Source organism: Corylus avellana, chromosome ca6, assembly GCF_901000735.1.
Source record: "Corylus avellana chromosome ca6, CavTom2PMs-1.0".
Lineage (NCBI taxonomy): Eukaryota > Viridiplantae > Streptophyta > Magnoliopsida > Fagales > Betulaceae > Corylus > Corylus avellana.
In genome coordinates this window covers 22,051,549-22,064,580 of record NC_081546.1, presented here as the reverse complement: position 1 = coordinate 22,064,580, position 13,032 = coordinate 22,051,549, and the positions used below count along the sequence as shown (strand labels likewise).

The following is a 13,032-nucleotide window of genomic DNA, read 5'->3' as shown; positions in this document are numbered from 1 at the left end:
AAGAGTCAAGACCAACCTTAGTATGTCAGTGCCCACAAGCCAATTTTCGTTCAGTTTCCATCATTCCAATTCATCATTCAAATGTCAAAATAAAGAACTTTTCTTTGTCTGTCAATGTCTGCTTTCTTTCTCTATTTAGAATTGTAGGTAGAAGACCTCAGATTAAGTGAACCACTACCATGAGAGGTGTCCCTAAGAAAATGCATCCGTCATTCATCTAGAGAATTACAGTTCACCAAAATAAAACCAACTCCCTCAAGCTGCAAACTATTCTAGCATAATTTTGTAGATCTTGTTATCCCTAAAACCAAATGGATACATCACAACCGTTAGAAGAAGATAACATTACACTGAATCAGAATATTGAGCTAAAAAATTTTAAGAAATTAAGGTATCAGATTTTAACATATTTTTTTTTTGATAAGTAGTATCAGATTTTAACATATAAGAAATGTTTTGTGCACTTTTGGAAAAATAACATTGCACTTTTAAAGTTAATATATCTTAAATCACATAGATTTGTGGACCTACATTAAATTAACCGGGGTGCACTTGCGGAAAACTCCTTGCCGAGGGCCTGTGTACCCTCGGGATTAGTGGAAGCGAAGTTCTGGATTCCCCGTGCCAAATCAAAAAAAAGATTTGTGGACGGTGACATAACCTCCTAATAAAATGAGTTTAGTACGGAAAAGCAGCACTTATAAATAACAAAAAACAACAGCACAATAATCATGTAGTACTATAGGAAATGCAAAAGAAAATGCTACCCAGTCATGACTGGCTGATGACTCCCAGTAGCGAACCTCATAAATTAAGGAAGCTGCCCTCTTAAAACTTTTGGATGTCACCCTACCTCCTATCACAAAAATCAATGCAAAAAGCCTCCCAATAAGACTATTTACATACAAGTGGTGCTCAAACTAAAATTGACTACAGCGCACAGACTTCATTATTATTATTATTATTTCTGTAAAGTTAGAGTGGCAACAAGCCAAGAAAGAAACCAACCCAATATATGGACCCCAACTAGAATATATCCCAATTAATTTCAAAGCAATTTACCACAACCAAGTACATTTGAACCTACAAAAAGGGCATAGGCTGCTGTAAACTGAATGCAAAAAAATTCCACGGCCTCAGTACAAAGGCATTTAGCTGAAGATTTAAACAATGCCACTGCAATGCAGTTTAGCAACACATGATCACTCTGCCTATCTCCATTACCTTGGTGGCTTGGCCCCTTCCTTATTACATGAAAAAATAGTTAACTAACATGAAAAGAGTTACGTTCAATCTTCTTGAGTATAAAATCACTCAAAATTGTATCAGAATGGACAACTTATGATGATGAGTCACCAACTGCTTATTGATGACTGCACTACTGACTTGCAAAAGACTTTATATGTTCAATTTTAAACTGTAAAAGAGTAACAATATATGAAGTTCTGTAAACTGATAGTGATAATGCCTGCTCTACGTATCACTAACTGCTGAAACTCGCAATCTTTGCAACCAATAGCAATGAGTTCTCATATAGAAATTTTACCTCACTCTCAGCGGGTAAATATTCGAACATGATGCTGCTCAAAACGATTGGCAATTAACTGGCCTCTAGCAGCTAGCCAAGGTGCGAGGGCCATTGAGATTCCCACCACCAGAAAAAGCAAAGATGACAGCTGAGAAGACATTATACCCTTGCAGAAAGGACGACGGAAATAGGATTTCCACTAGCAAAGATATCATTTTTTTACTTAAAGATTGTATAAGTGATAATCATGAAGGTGACAACAATCTATATTTTATCTCAGCTAGTTAATTCAGCAGAATGAGTATGGTCCAGCATGCTCAGAAGTCTGTTAATTCTGCAGAAGAGTTGGCCAGTTCCAAATCATTGAGTTCTCTTATTGCAGAAGTTTGGAAACATGAGTTGGCCTGAAGTCTTTTAATTTATCTTTTTGGATCAATTGCTGGAGCTGCGAAGATCAAATAAGAACATGATGGAACCCCAGACCATTGAGAAATCTTGTGTTGGAATATCATCTATAAGGGTCTTTTATTGGAAAGATCAACACTTGAAAAGCCTTGATATACATTTCGGATATCACTTCAATTCCAAAGCTCAAAATCTATTCAGTTTTATGCTATGTATAGCACTATCGAAATGGAAAGCTATATTATTCCACTACTCTATTCTCAAATTAGGGCTCCATTCCATCTCCTCTGTTTAACAAACACCATATCTTGTTCGTAACTAACCCCAAAACATAAGTCATTCGTTCGTTCCTCATTTGATAAAAACTCAACAAAGTAATTAGATTTATTAAAGTAACATTTAATTATCAATTTTTTATTTTATTTTATTTTATTAAAGTAACACTGGGAAATTCTTTTGGCACATCAAAGAAATTCCCAAGTTATCCAGCCAAACAGGTATAATCTCATTTTCTTTCTGCATCATTTATTTACAGGCTAGAGATGCTTAAATACTAATAGGCTCAGAATGCTTAAATGCTCAAGGCAATAAATTTTTTCAAAAACATGTGATAATGTAAAAACTGGATTAGACCATTTTAAGCTCCACACAACATCTGATCAGTTCTATACCGAGCATATGAACTCCAATCAACTCAACAAATACTTACCACCCACAAACTCAAAGTAGATTTTCCGCCCAGATTTCAAGCCGTTGAGGGAGTCGGACTCACTGTCGGAGGACCCAAGAAGAGGAGCCTCCTGACTCGGCCAGAGAACCCGAACCCATTTCCATCCGCACCTCGAGTGATTAGAGAGAGAGAGAGATTTGTTTTAGGGGAAGTATTTCCGACGAACGGTGGTTCTGAACTTGTGGTGTAGCCTTTGGTCGACGGAGAGGAGGAGAATTTTGGGGGGAAATTGGGGAGGGCTCCTGCTTTTTATTTTTATTTTTTTTTTAAATATATTTTTAATTTTTTTTTAAAAAAAAATTAAATAGGTGCCACGTGTCAACATATAATTGGTCCACGTGTCAATCTTAACGGTCAACTAACGGATGGACTAAGTTGGTCCTTTATCAAAACCCCAAGAGAATCCTGTGATAAAAATGAAATTACAGGGAAGTAAAAATAAAGTTCCTAAACCCCAGGGGGTATTAGGTATTTGACCCAAATAAAAAATAAAAATAAGTTGGAACGAACTAGACCGAGTAAACCCAGTAATTCCTTCAAGCCCATCAAGATTCGGAAGAAAGGAGTTATAGTGCCGGCGGGGCCACGCAAGCCCATTACACTGCGGGTTGTGGAGACCCGCTTTCCTTTGCCTCGATTGGGGGATTCTCGGAGTCTTTTTTTGGCCAATTTGGGGGATTCCCAAATTGCCCCTAAAAAAAATAAATAACATAAAAAAAATATTTAAAAAATAATAATAAATAGATAAAAACTGGGGGTAGCTATGGCCACCCCCTTAGGCCATTTGACGGTGGGCACCCCCATCTGGTCGGATTGGGGGTGGCGAGCCATCCCCACGGCTGGATGGGGGTGGCTCAGCCACCACCAATGAGCCAAAGGGGGTGGCCAAAACCCCCCCAAACCCATTGCGACCCCCAGCTCTATTGTTTTATTTATTATTATTTTTAATTGTTTTTAGGGGCAATTTGGGGAGAATAAGATTAAAAATAGCACATGCGTCTCACATGGTGGACTTTTCGTCTTCTTAGACGGCAGTGACTAACGGATGGTTCGAATTAAAAAATTTTGAAACTTTAGGAGAGTACATTCCAAATTTTTAAACATTGGAGTTCAAATTGAAAAAGATGTCAAACTTCATGAGAGTAAAATGCATTTTCCCCTTTTGTTCATAACACCAATAGCCATTTTGTTCTAGTCAATATCCAAAAAAACAACACAACCGAGAACGAGGCTCGAGTTTAGTGCGCGGTTGGAGTACTAAAACAAAACAGGCAGAACCCAAGACACAAAGATGGTAATATGGGGGGACAATGCCAAACAACCTTTCGTTGTTTCTCAAGTTGACATGAAATAAAATCAAAAGAACTATTGGACACTAAACCTAACAACCCCTTTGAAGCTAATAGTTGTACTCGAGATGAAGATGCATGACCAAGACGTGAATGCCAAAGTGCAAGAGAGATTGGTGACGAAGAGGCACTAGTAGAGACGCTAGAGCCGGGGAGGTGTGAGGATGAGAGTTCGAACATGCGCCAAACTCTATGCCTGATCCTAAGGGTCTAGCTGGTACGAGGATCCTGCACATGCACACCAGAGAAGTCAAAGAAAAGTCTATATCCAAGTTCACATAGTTTCCCAACAATAAGAAGATTATAGAACAATTCAGGCACATGAAAAACTTCAGGAACAAAAAGGAAAGGTGTATCGATATTGTCTATATTTTTAACAATCATAGTGGAGCCATCAGTTATGCAAATGAATGAGGAATGGGGTGAAGGTGTCATGTGATTGCAACAAGCGGAATCGAAAAGCCAAGAGGAAGAGTTACCTGGCAAAACTGAGAGGACAGAGGAAGATGCATTACCAAAACGAGATAGGACTTCATTAGCTATTGCCTCGAATTTAGTTGAAAATAAGGTGATAGTGGATCCTGATAACTCACCATAGGTAGCAACTGAAGATGGAACAGTTGGAATGAAATAGCTACAGAGGAAGCGCTCTCAGGATGAGCAACTTCTATAGTGTGAATATTAAATCTTCCCTTACGCCAACACTTGTCAATAGTGTGCCCTCGACGTCTACAATAGCGACAATCATTGTTGTCGCGAGGCTTATTAGAATGTTCTGGCTAAGCAGAGGATGAACCATATAATGGAGCAGCCAACACTGTATGGCTGTGTTGAGAGTGCATGGTCGGCAATCTAGTCTCTACATGGACAAGTTCAAAGATGGCCTTGTCCAAAGTAGGAAGAGGAGAGCAATGTAAAAGTTGCACACCGACATGCTCAAAATCATCACATAAGGCCATAAGAAATTGATGAAGATGATGTGATCCCTGCGTTTAGCATACATTTGAGCCTCGGAAGAATCACGATAAATAGGATGAGAAAGATCAACTTGGTCCCATAAAAGTTGCATGCTAGCAAGAAAATCATTGATACGTTGGCCAAATTTCTGCATCAGATGAAAAAGCTCAAACAGAAGTTAGTACTCTCAAGCACCATCAACAATGGAATAGCGAGAAGCAATAGCGCCCTTAGCTTCATCAAAACTACCAAATATGATGGAAATATATGAAATAGTGGTGTTACAGAACCATGTAAGAATCTAATGCTGATTGCTATCCCAATCAATAAGAGGAGTGAGGAAGGCGTCATTAGTTTAGTAGCACCTTTAACGAGCTTTTTGGCAATCTCAATCACATAAAACCAAAGCTTGCTGCCTTTGAGAAAACTACGCATAAATTGGGACGAGACAATGTAGTTTGTGCCATCCAATACAGTTTAAATATGATAAAGAATCTTGTTTTGTGCCATCTACAAATGCCAAATGCAAAAATAAACCACAAATATAAGATCAAGAGGAAAAAATTGAATAGGAAGCACATGGTCAACTATGGCATAAGTCAATGGTCAACAACCATAGTCAACGGTCAACTCAAGACCTGCCCACACGCTGATGTGGCACCAGGGTTGGCTTGGCACACTCTATGGGTGACACTTGGCTGCACCAAAGATGGAAGTGCTCCTAGTGCATGTGTGACACGCATTGTACCGTGGTGGCACTTTCGCGTGTGAATCCCACACGCACAATGACAGGTGGCTCGTGGGGGCGTGTGGCTGGTCCGATGACGCATTTTTGGATAGCTACTGAATGGTCGGTGATGGATCTGTAGAATGGAAGATTCAACTAGAATATTTCTACTACTACAAAGTTTCTAAGACTTCTTTTGTAATATTTTTCAGATTCAACCAATGATCAGACTTAGACTAAAACATTTCTTAGAGTGTTATGTCACAAAGCAAGAAAGATTTCTTGCTTTGTGACATAACACTCTAAGAAAGATATGTTATAAAGAAAGATTTCTTAGAGTATTTACACAAAGCAGAAAGAGAAAGGGCGAGACAGGGTTGCAAGAAAGAAATAGCACGAAAGAGAACGGATTTGAGAATATTATATTCAAAGAAGATATTAGAGAGTGTTAGCCAGCTTGGAACAACTAGATTCTTTAAAGGTGACTAGCTAAAAGACTACTCTTAGCTTCAGTCTAGAAGTAAGTAAATCTTCTACCTCTTCTAAAGTTATTTCATGTCATGCCATTTATACATTTTATATCAAATTGTGAATAATTATTTTCTTTACATACTATGAAGTTATGTCACATGCATGAAATATTTTTAAATGGCTTTTGGATGAACATTTATTGATGTAAAAGATTTATTTATAAAGCTTCTATTTAAAAAAAAAATGCTTTCTAAATAAAGCAAGTTGATATTTTGGAACAATTTTCAAAATGAGAAACGAAGTTTTGAGAAAATGATGATTATAAGAAGGGTAAATATATCATAAAACCTTGAGTCAATGCGCCAAAATTAAATAGTCCCTAACTTCTTTTTTTTTTTTCGAAAATTTACTCCTTGGGCCAATTAAAATACCAGAAAAATTCCTGTCGTCAGACTTTTGTAACTGCCGTTACTCCATTCTAAACGGTGCATTTTACGAATGCCAGATTGACAGAAAATGTTGATCCCACGTGTCCATGTTTACACGTAGGACCAAAACTCACCATTTTGGTCACATCCAAAACGGTGAGTTTTGGAAACTTGGGGGTTTCAAATAAAACCCCCAAGTCATATCTCTTCCCCGACGAAACGAACCACCGACAGACATACCCACCGACGCATTCAATCCCAGGCATACCCACGGACCCACGCAACGGCTGAATGGAGACCCACCGATGCACCCACCAACGGCTGAACAGAGACCCACCGACGCGATAGAATCCACTGTCGAGTCTAGCAGTCCGGCGTCCACCCATTTTCTAACCTAGAACCGAGACCCACTGGCCGGCAACCCATCCAAGGTAATTTTCCATACTTTTTTGTGGTCTGTGCTGATCTAACAGTGTGGAACAGTTTTCTTCTAGTTTTATTTCGCTTTTTGTTCTATTGTCAGATGTTTGTCGAAACCCCCATCACCAAATTTTTTGTTGAATCTGTGTTGGCTTTATATATACAATATATAATGTGTTGGAATCTTACAAAACATACTTTATTGCGTTGTTGGCATCGGGTGTGGTCCATATTGGTTGTGGTTAGAATGAAATTTGACTTTATTCCATTGTTGTTGTCGACTTTTGGGCTGTAATTGCTTTGTCCATAGTAGCCTATGTTTGTCGTGTTTTGTCCTTTGACAACTGATTGTGGGTCATAGAGAGGGTTGGGAGTAATTACAACTTGGCTAGGGTGGTAGTTTCGTATTTGTGGTTAAAGAAAGACATAGTCCTTCCCTTGGATAAAAGAATAAACATATATGAGGGCATGGACCACCTTAAAGAGAGCATGGACCACACACTAAAGAGCACGTATTGCATGGAATGAAAAAATGTTGCATGTTCTCAATCTTATGTAAGCTGCTTTACATGCATATGTATAGAAAACACTTAGCAAAATATTTTTTGCTTATTGTGGGACAATTTTGTCATAGTAACCGTCCGAATTAGGAAAATCCTATTTTATAACGAATTGTAATATTTTGAGTTAGCTCTCCAATGCCACTTGAATTACTTCAATCCGATATTTGACTAGAAAGTTATGATGAAATTAATGAGTCATGTGCAGAATCTGAATTTGAATAAAATCCGAAATTTTATCCAATCTGAACTTTAATCCAATCTAATCTTTAATTTGATTTAACCATTTCTTGGATTTGGTTAAACTTAGCGACATCATCTAGGTCTTCTCAAAGTATGTATTCTTCCAAACTTTGCTTTTTTTCCTTTAAAGCTGTAGTTTTTCTTCAATGACCTACAAAACACTAAAAACACAAAACTAACACAAAATATTAAATAACAACGATTAACTAATGTAAATAAAGGGATCCAAATTTGCAATATTTGGTACTTATCAATATGCATATAATCATAAGTAACAGTAATAGTTCAACCGTATGATATACTCAAGATATTACCCATTCTTAGCGGGATTAGCGCTGTCCTGAAGGACCTGTAGTACAACACCAGTGTCCCGGATATTGCACACTACCATACATAACATTAGTGGCACGACCGAGTCCGACCTCAGATGGCCCATACCACTAATGATGTCCGTCTTATAGTGACTATCCATTAGGGAATGGTCAAGGCTTTGGCTGCAATGGCCATTGGATCCAAAGTCTTCATACAATATTTGACCATAAAGTTAACATATATAGTAAGTTCATGATCGTTATTCCGCACGTACCGGTGTACCATGTCATACGATGCAATTAATCTTATCAGTCTTTTACATGTATAGTTTTACAAGCCTCATTATTATCTTATTAATCAACACACGTTTTTACAAAAGAGAGTTCACAGTAGTTCTAAAATATATTTCATGAGAGTTGCAAAATACGCATGTTTGATATATATAAAATAGACGTGCAATGCGGGAAAAGTAACAACAAGCAATGTGAGTTTGTACTCACCTAGGTCGTAAGGTTCCTCCGTAAAATTTTCTTGAGGCTCCATAGCCTCGAATACTGAGAAAAAACCTATCATTAGTTCTAAATCCAATTAAAATGAACCTAGAACATGAAAACAAAGGCTATCGAATGACTTGGTCAAAACGTCATTTCCCCTGAAATGCTTCTGACCGTACGTCTGGGCTCAAGGCCATACGTCCGCCCAGAAAGTTTCAGGTAGAACCTTGTTTGTTCCAAACGTCCACCTATCCTCCCAAACTGCTTCTAAACCCATCTAAATGGATTTCTAAGACCTCCTATCTCCAAATAAGGTCTCCATGCAATAGAAAGCACAATGGAATGCTAAGCTCAACTCTAAACAAAATCAATGGTATAACATGTCTAAAGTTTCAAACCAACGTCTAAGCTACTCTAGAAAGCATTAAAAGAGCATAACGACTTAGAAAGAAAAGTTAAGCGAATAGGGTTACCTCCTAGAAGCAACCTTCAAGAAAACACATTTCCTTCTCCACAAAACACACAAAATCCTCACAAAACACTCACACATGTGTATCAGAAAGTCTGGGGGCGAGAATGGGTGTATGAGAATAAGGGGGTATTTATAGTAGAGGGTGCTACCAACTTCTCTGAAAAGTAACGGACGTCTGGTACTATTCGGGCATACGTCCAGTACTATTTACACAGCGGTTCAAAGGCTGTATCGTATGTCCAGATATTAACCAAAAGGTATTCCAAAAGTAGCGTACGTCCGTGTGGTCCCCAGCGTACGTCCGTGTACTATTGGCAGAGTACGGCGTTCTATTGTCAGCGTACATACGATGGTCCCCCGACACACGTTCTCTACTACAAACAAGAGTGTACGTCAGGCAACCCTAGCGTTCGTCCTCTACTACAGACAATAGCATACATCCAGTAACCCTAGCGTACGTCCGGTCTGAAAGTCCAAATTCCCAAAATGCCCTTCTAGTTGTCCCTAGTGACCCAAACTCCAAATTAACCCTCTAACTAAGCTACCTAAGCTTAGTTAATTATTTTGGTCACTACACTTAGATAAGAAGAGAGTTTTCTTTGTCAATTTTTTCTCTCACTTTTGTGTGAGAGTGAAATTTTGGTGTTTTGGGGCTTTGGGTTTTGAGTGATTTTCTCCCCATTATCTTTGTACTCCATCTTTTGATTGTCAATTTCCTCTGAATCGTCTCTGTCAGTGGATGTAAGCTTGTTAAGCCGAACTATTTAAATCTTGGTGTCGTGTGTGATTGATCTATCTTCTATTCTACTCTTTTCTGCTTCTTTGGGATCTTGTATTTTGATTATGTGCACAACAAGTGGTATCAGATCCTGGATTCTTTATTTTGCGAGACGGCTTCTGTAAAATTTGAAGTAGAAAAGTTTGATGGTTAAAATAGTTTCAGTCTTTGGCGTATCAAGACACGTTCTTTAATGCGACAATGAGGTTTGGTGAAGATTTTGGATGGCAATGTGCCATCATTAAGGGAGGAGCGTCTCATGTTGCATCTATATTATTTTAGTGCGTTTGGGAGCATCATGTATGCTATGGAGTGCATTCGTCCAAATGTTTCACATGCAATCAGTGTTGTTAATCCTGGCATGGTTTAGTGGCCGGTAGTGAATTTGATATTCCATTATTTACGGGTTGCTACAGATGTTGGCTCAGTCTTTGACAGAGACAGTGGTATCGGTTCCAGTGTCATTAGGTTTGTCGATTCAGATTATGCTGGTGATCTGGATTTGACACGAGGAGATATCATATTGAAGAACATTGTCACTGAGGAAAATCCAGTGGATATGTTGACTAAACCAGTTCCAGTTCGCAAATTCAAGAGTTGCTTGGATTTGATTGTTGTGATTGCTTGTGTGGGTGTTGGAGGAGACGTCATGAGGAGATTTCGTTGAGGACTTGATAGAATTCAAGTTAAGGTGGAGTTTGTTGTGTTGTGCCTTGAATTTCTCAAGTCATGTGTGGGGCCCAGCCGTGACTTTGGCTTTTTAGTATTCCAGCCTTAATTGGTTCTCCTTTTACAAGTTTAGTTTGGAGTTCTTGCCGACATGGAGTGTACTACTCCAACAAGGATTACAACTATTTTGGCCAGCTTTCTTCTTCTATAAAAGAGGAGTATGTTGCATAATCACTGTGGGAGAAAAATTTAGAAGTAGCATCTCATTAGGGTTTTCTCACTTTGTTGTGCCTTATGGCACTTAGAGAGGAAGGGACTTTTCTTTGTCATTTTTTTTTCCTGTTTTGTATTTTTCTCTTTTGTGTGAGAGTAAGATTTGGGTATATTGGGGTTTTAAATTTTGAGTGATTTTCTTCCAGTTATCTTTGTACTCTATCTTTTGATAGTAAATTTCCTTCGGGTCGTCTCCGCCAGTGAATGTAGGCTTGTTAAGCCAAACCACTTAAATCTTAGTGTCGTGTGTGATTGATCTATTTTCTATTCTAATATTTTTTGCTTCTTTGGGATCCTGTATTTTAACTACGTGCACAATAGATCAAGAGTCATTGAATCATCCTTTGTCACAAATGACAAAGATGTTACAAAAGGATTGTTTTCCATTCTATTTAAAGATTGAGTGAAATGGATAAAAACTCTTTAACTATTTACAATTACAATTTAATAGCAAAGGTAAAATTTACAAAAACTGACATGATAACTTACAAACTCTAGAATTCATGATCACTCGGGATAAATCTTCATCTCTAGTCTTGATCATCTGCAAGAATACTGAATATCCTTAATTTGGAGCTAAACTTCACTTGTATTGCTGCTCAAGACACTTGCTGCTTCTTTAAACTTATTTACTCATTTAAATGGTTTGATTATAGGCATCAGAAAATTCAGAAAAAAAGAAAAAGAAAAAAGAAAATAATCATGATCATTGTGTTTATTATTTAATATCATAGAGCTAGAGAGAGAGAGAGAGTGAGAGAGAGAGAGAGATTTACATACCAGAACTTTCTGGAAACTCAGATTGAAGAGATGATCAGGGATATCGTTTTCCATTCGAAACTTGTCAAGCAAACAGTTCTTGTTTGTATCTCAATTTCGTAGCCTGTCCGACCTTGAGTTTTGTTTGGAATTACTTGTTTGTCATTAATTATCATGGGATTGGGTGAACGAACATTCTTAAAAACAACATCCTAATTCTTGGAAGCTTTTTATGGAATTACAGACACCAAAAACGACAATCCAAAGAACTAGACAATACATAATTATATATGATGGAATTGTCAGTCAGACCAAATATTGCAATCATCTGCAAATTACAGAAAAAGGGTAAAAAGGAAACGAGATGGATCAAAACAAACACTACCTTATTGGGGGTAAAATATAAATGCTCTTATAACGACAAAACCTTAAATTATTGACATTGAGCATATATGCATGGGTAATCGCTCAATGTGCCAAATAGTCAATGTTGACACACATTCATGAAAAAGTTTGGTGTAGCTAATATGAGTATAGAGGGAATCTTGTGCTGTGTGTGTATTTTTCATGTACATTAATATTCTAGTGGAAGAAACCAATAATTTTTTTAAGAAAATCATAGAAAAAGAAAATGTACGTCAAAGGCAAATTTTCTTGAGATTGAAGGAGATCAGAGCAAGAGGGAGAGAGTCAAGGTCGAACAGACAACGAGATCAAGATGACCTGCAAGATACCGTTCAATTGACAAGGTTAGCATGGAAACCACTCACCAAATGAATATCAAAGATGCATAAACGAACCACTCAAAAGCTGACACCCAAATGGATTTCTGCACAAGAAAATGACCATCTCTTTGTTGGGCTACCACACCAGCTTTTATAGGCGCTAGACAGTAAGCCATTTATCAAAGCATGCAGCAGCATTGACTTGCAGATATGCAAGAGAGGGAGAGAGAGAGCGAGAGAGCGAGAGAGGGGTGATGGAATTAGGAAATGTGAGAGGGTAGTTGGGATTGCGAACGTTGAAGAGTAAATATGCATGGAAGTATGGTTTTGGAGAGCAATCTCAATCCCCATCTACCCTCCAGCTCCTTGCCTCCTCCCCACCAATTATATCCGACTTTCCCACGTGTGATTGCTTCTGGTGGAATTTCCGATTGGACCAGCAAGTGTTCTATTCTAACTCTTACCAAAACCCGAAAAGTGCCAAATTGGAGAGAAAAATGAGTAATCCTATATATGCTGGACAAATATCAATTTTCAATCCTCTAAAATCTGATATAATGTGGTTCTCCCACTGTCTTTGGTGAATGAAATTAAATAGGGGTCGAAGGACCACGCCACATCATCTTTAGTAGATGGAAAATTGATAATTAAATATATAATATTAATTACTTGAAGAAAAAAAAAAATACAATCGTGTAAGGAACGCATAATTAAAATAAATAATTCAGCTCG

At 37.9% G+C, this 13,032-nt stretch overlaps 2 long non-coding RNA genes across 3 annotated transcripts; both read right to left on the bottom strand.

Annotated features, from left to right (window-relative positions):
* Positions 1 to 489: 489 nt before the first annotated feature.
* On the bottom strand, positions 490 to 2,891 carry LOC132184658 (uncharacterized). 2 transcript variants are annotated; one of them, XR_009440579.1, is made up of 3 exons: positions 2,643 to 2,891; positions 768 to 856; positions 490 to 664 (listed from the first exon to the last, which is right to left on the bottom strand). It is a non-coding gene; the product is annotated as an uncharacterized LOC132184658 (long non-coding RNA). The 2 variants fall into 2 exon arrangements; XR_009440580.1 differs by lacking the exon at positions 2,643 to 2,891 and adding an exon at positions 1,547 to 1,956.
* Positions 2,892 to 11,145: 8,254 nt separating this feature from the next.
* LOC132185006 (uncharacterized) lies at positions 11,146 to 12,411 on the bottom strand. Its single transcript, XR_009440603.1, has 2 exons — positions 11,597 to 12,411; positions 11,146 to 11,360 (listed from the first exon to the last, which is right to left on the bottom strand). It is a non-coding gene; the product is annotated as an uncharacterized LOC132185006 (long non-coding RNA).
* Between the last annotated feature and the right edge of the window lie 621 nt (positions 12,412 to 13,032).